This window comes from Condylura cristata, unplaced genomic scaffold (genome assembly GCF_000260355.1).
Source record: "Condylura cristata isolate star-nosed mole 26May11 unplaced genomic scaffold, ConCri1.0 scaffold00008, whole genome shotgun sequence".
Taxonomy (NCBI): Eukaryota; Metazoa; Chordata; class Mammalia; order Eulipotyphla; family Talpidae; genus Condylura; species Condylura cristata.
In genome coordinates this window covers 32,344,041-32,350,059 of record NW_004567109.1, presented here as the reverse complement: position 1 = coordinate 32,350,059, position 6,019 = coordinate 32,344,041, and positions in this window count along the sequence as shown.

Here is a 6,019-nt window from a genome sequence, read left to right as displayed (position 1 = left end):
TTCTGTCCAATTACATTAGGTCATTGATCTTTTTTTGTCATTAATTACTTCTTTATATTTTCTTGCCATATATATATATATATATATATATATATATGTGTGTATGAAGGATATTTTCTCCAGAGTTTTGTTTTTCCATTTTCTTAAAGGTACCTTTTGATTGGCACACTTAGACGTTCTATTTCTATTGTTTTCCCATAATTTTTATCCTTTCTAAGAAATCTGTATATATTCTCAAACTATGGACATATAATCTACCATTTTCCTCTAGAACTTTATTATTTTAGTGACTATATTTTGTTCTATATATGGTGTGAGGACTGAAAAAGACAGCATGTGTATTGGCACATTCTGGCATCTCTGCTTAGTATTATTATCAATGTATCTATCCTTAATATTAATGGCATTACAGATTATGAAAACATAGAAAGTGTCAAAATCAGGTAGAATAAGCTCTTTAATTTTGCCTTCCTATCTCAGGATGCTCTTGGCTATTCTGTGTCTCTTTGCATGCCAACAAACATTTTAGATTTAACAATTTCTTGAAAAAGTCTGCTGGAACTTTAATTTAAGCTGGCCTAAAAATACAGGTCATTTTAGTGAAAATTGACACCTTGTCATCATTGAGTTTTCCAAACCATGAACATGATATACCTGTTCATTTATTTGGATCTTATTTAATGTTTTCATCAACATTTTGGAAGTTTGGGTGTAGAATTTGCAATTTGTTCAATCTAAGTATTTCTTTTTCTGCTATCAACAGCATACAAAGATTTCATTTTCCAACTGTTGACTAGCTATGTAACTTTGAAAATATTTACTCTATCTGAATTTAATGAGTTCATGATTTTTAGAGTTAGATCCAGCATAAATATATCCAAATAGTTTGTTGAGGCTCTTTGAAATATTAAGTTGGACAAAACATAGAAAATGTATATAGAACACTTGATATATTTTTTGGCCAAAAATTAAAAATAAACAAAACCCCCAAACAACCCAGCTCAATTGCCTTAAATGATAAGTAGAATATGTTGGCTTTCATACTGAAAAATCTGGGTGGGGTTATAGTAGTTGGCTTTAGGTATGGTTAAACAAAAGCCCTTTAACAATAGCCTTATAAATCTCTATTTTTGTATCTTTTAATCTGATTTCTTCTCTGTTAGTTTCATTCTTTGAAGGCTTTCTTTTGGAATTGATTCCTTCAGTTACAGGATTACCATCTTTCAAATTTTCAGGCCAGTGGTAAAAAGAAACCATTTTTCCCAGTTGCTCTCACAAAAGTACACAGGTCACCCATTTGAACATCTCTGAATTGAGGCCAAGATATACATTGCACCTGTCCAACCCTGGAGGTGAGAGTAGATTCAGCTCTACCAGAACTAAGTGGAAAAATCATTATTAGTAGGGGGAACGGTTCCCCAAGGAAATCTGGGTGTTGTTTACAGAAGGGTAGGAGTAGCCCTGGAAAGGCAAACAACAAACATCTGTCATACCTTTAACACAAAGTACATAGCAGCTGTATCACATCCTACCGTACACTAATTCTTCTTTGCTTCTGATACTCCAGAGGCGTCAGAAACTCACTGATTTTCTAGTCTACTCCTATATTTAAGCGTTCACATCACCTTACCCATTTTATGAGTGAAAAAAACATTGGGGGATTGTATTGGAGCTTAAGAGTCCTTTGACTACTGTGCAGTTAGCTAAAAAAAGAGAGGATTGGTAGTATAAATACAACTGTAGTGTTGCTGTTCTCCTCCACCTCCTCCTTGGAAAAATAAAAGGAGTGCTATTTATAGCTACTGTAAACCAGAGTTAAGTTTCACAATACTGCTAAATAACCTTTCTCTAGAATCAAAGTAAGGCCAATATCATCAAAAATGGGAACACTGTTTTGATAAGTCACACAGACATTTTTTTAATTGCTTTTTTGACTTCAGAGGAGAAACAATAATCGAATATTTTGTGTTCACAGAATCTAAGTGTCTGATGTGTGGTTAATACCAGGTTTATAAAAAATTTTCCCTACCTTATAAAATAGTAGATGATTTTACTTTCACACTAAATTTTGAAGTCCAAAACATGGCAAACAAGACTTTCTGTAATGTCTTGGTGTTGTTTCTCAAGCATAAGCTACCCCCAGAGAAGATTCTCTTCTATGCTTTTGCACATTCTACTTTTCTTTGCCTGAAATACCCTTTCCTGCTTGGTCTGGTTACTCAGATATCTTTAAAGCTAATATCACTTCCTTCAGGAATACTTTTAACATCAATTTTGGATTACAATGCCCTACCTGATGCTCACCTAGCATCCTGTTATTGGCAGAGTCATACACTTATTGCAGTGCAACGTCATTATGTATTTCCTTTACTTGGCTATGAGTTGTTTGAAAGCAGGTTTTTTTCTTTGTTTTTCTTTCTCTGCCAATGCCAAACATTATGCCTGCTATAGAGTAAACAATCAGTAAGTTTTTTTTTTAAGATTTATTTATTTATACATACAGAACTGAGGGGTACAGGCCAGAGGTGCAGGGGCGGCGAGAGGCTTCACCAGAGACAGAGCGGGGAGCAGAACAGGCAGATCGATGAAGTTCACTGCTGAAGGGAGCAGCGGGCGGGTCAGGAGAGGTCTGCCTTGCCATGTGGTCTCCTCTGGGGCAGGCGGGAATCGAACTCATGCGGAAGTGGCTTTAGCTTCTCAGTGCTGTGCTTTAACCCGCTGCGCCACCAGGGAGGGCCCAATCAGTAATTTCTAAAAAATATATGAATAGAATCTGAGTGTGAACATTAACTCAATGAGAGACTTATACGTCTTTGGTATTAACCTTTGAAATGCTGTGCATTTTATATGTTAGTATATTTTAAGCATCTGATACCACTGAAATGACTGGTGAAAAGTGTTCCTACTGAACTTTATTAAAAATTGTATTAATTTGAAAAATCTATGTGGATAAAAATATTAGCATATGAACTATACAAACTATTCAGTAAACTGTGGCTATCTAATAATTTGTGTTTGAAACTACCAGAACTTACAACAAGCATAAATTCATTTTATTAAACTCCATCAGGTGACAGGTATATTTAAACAAGTGAAGGAATAAACAGAATTTAAAATAATGTAGACTATAAAAAATGAACCACTTTGAATGTCTTACCTTTGAGGAGATGTTATTTTTAGTTAGACGTTATGATTTCTGACATTTGGTTTTGCTCTTGCTTTTAATCATGGGTCATGTATACACACACACACTTATGTACTGCTCCTTTCAGTACCTTGAGAAGCATGTACATAGTGATGAATTACATGGACTTCAATGAAAGACCTTTTTGCCCATCTTCATGCTATTCATTTCCATGTTTTCATTCAATTGACTTTGAGTTCCTTCTCATTTATTATCATTATAGCCAGCACCTAGAATAGTGCTTGATATATAGAATGGAATCCACAGAAGTACACTGATTTAAAAGGAACTATTTTGGAAACAGCCTGGAAATACTGCCTTTGTTTAGTGCATGACTTTTCCAGTGCAAGTCACATTCTACATATTACTTCTTTGAAGTCTTAAAATAATCACAAAGTAGGTGTCTCATGAAAAGTTGTCTGTTGAGAGAACGAAAACTTTGAATTTCAGTGATAACTTGTGAAAGATGACTTGGGTCCCTAAGATTCCAACATTCTTATTTAATCCAGTACATAGTGAGAGTCTCTTTCACCTTGCTGTTGTGAATGTTAAATAAGTTAATATACAGCAAGTACCCAGAAGATAATAGGTTAAAATAGATCTTCAAGATTTGGTTTAGTTTCATGGAGAAAACTGCATGTCTATGGCTGGCAGTTTGTGTGCAGATAGAATCAATTTATGATGTTTCCTTCCAGGTTGGAGTTGGGAACAGATACCATCTTTACCCATCAGACTTAAGGGAAATTTGCCCTGGTTCTACTCTGACTAGAGACAGCATTTTACATGAGCCTCCTTCATTTCTATTATTTGGTGAATTTGGAGTCCCCATTTCCTTCAAATCTGTAATAACATTAATTGAAAACAGAGCAATGTGTAAGGGAGGTGAAGGCCTGCTTCTCTCATATTCAGGCCTTAAAATGTGCAAAAATGGTTTCCATGTTCTGCAGCTGTTCTCAAACAACTGGGAAATTTTTGGTAGTGTCAATGAAAAGTGAGGTCTCTGTTCCATTAGGTAAGGTTTGACATTAAGTCAAGGAAAGAGTATAGTGGTTTTCTACTCCCATCCTATTTCAACCATACCTTCTGTGATGTGTCCATCTCCCTTGATTTCTGTTTATGAAGTTCAGATCTGAGGTCTGTCTTTATAGATGAGAAAACTGAAGTGTTTTATTGTTCTTCAGAGATTTGGCCCATGAGCCAGAACTTTGTACTTCCATGACTGTGAGTGTTTGGTAGCAACTCTTCCCACTCTCTAGAACTTTGGAAAAGTTGGAGAGCCTTGAGTCAGTGTCCCTGGTCCCTACCACTACATTCTTCCTTGTCAAACTCCTAAGTAGATAGAAACAAGTGGGGACACCTCCCACCCACCTTGAGTTTCCTTTCATCAACTATTTCCCCAAGATTGCATACTGCCAATGACCTCACAAATTTTTCTTGTCTCTATGTAAATTGCTATCTTTTCAGGAGGTGCATGACAGCCTCCGTTTGCTCGGCCTCCATTTGTACGGAAGCTGTTATTACGGAATAAGTTTAATGGGTCGTGAATTTTGTGGAGAAAGGGAGAGTCTCCCGGATGACTTCGTATGTACCAGCCACGGACCTATTGGCTCCACAAGGAGTACATTAGGCTAAATATTTTTAGCCCATTGACTCTAGAGGTAATAACCCTAAATGCTTCATTAAATTTTCATGGGTGAGTGACAGAAGCTATGAGGGGAAAAAACCCAAAAAAACAAAACAAAACAAAACCCAAATCCACCACATTAGTTTTATTATTACACAGCTGGAGGCCAAGAGTATGGATCCTAAAAAGAATTTTTTAAAGTTTTTAAGGAACTGTTGCCTGCCTCTTCCTTCCCTTTTCGGAACTCTGCTCCACCGGGCAGCTCGTGGTATTTTTTTCCCTCCCACACCTGCGTTCTGGTCTCTGCAGCAGCCGTTTACTGTGAATCCTCTTTCAAGGCAGAAAAATTTTCGTACCCATACAAGTCACATTTTCTGCGAGTTGGTAGATCCTTGTCAACTAGGAAGAGAGGTAGGAAGTAACTGATTGTGTACCGGTGGGGGCCATTTTCTCTGCCTGTTCCCAAGTAGGACCATCTACTCAAACATTCCAAGAGTGAGAGCAGGGAGGGTAAAGAGACAAGCAGTTGCGGGGCTAACGGGAGCCTGGATACCCTCGGGGACCAAGTCTCTCTAGGATCGATGAAAAAGTGACAGATGTAAGTCTTCTCCCTCCCCCCTTTCCCCAAGTTTGCTAAGGAAGCCTCAGTGGAGACAGTGATTGCCGAATCAGGGCTGGCGGCTGGAAGCTGGCGCCCCCTCCCGCAAAGGGCTTGGGGGCAACAGGCCCTAGCGGAGCCTCCGCTGCTGTTTTTGCCGACAGGCTTTCATTATATTTGGGTATGCGTGCGTTTAGAGGCTGGGATAAAAGAGTAGACCCCAGAGAAAAAGGAGAGAGGCCGGACGGGAGCTGCAGGGGCGGCGGCGGCGGCGGAGAAAACACTGCATACTTTGTGAAAGCCGAGTCTGGTCGCTTTTATCCCTTCTCTCCCTCACCCCCACCCCGCCGGCGCAGCAGGGGCGGAGACCCTTGCTCCCTGCTGGGCTCTCCCCTTTCCGCGCCCGGACCGGGGGAGAGCGCCTGGGCTCGGAGGCGCGACTGCGAACCGCGGCGCCCCCGCTCGCTCGCTCGCTCTCTTCCTCCTCCACGTTGCCGCCGCGACTCCACTAAGCTCCCGGAGCGCGCTCGAGCGGCGCAGACAGTGCCCGGGCGGGAGAGGGAGCAGGAGCTGCGAGGCCGGGGCGAGGGGCGCGCCGCGGGCGGCCGGGCTA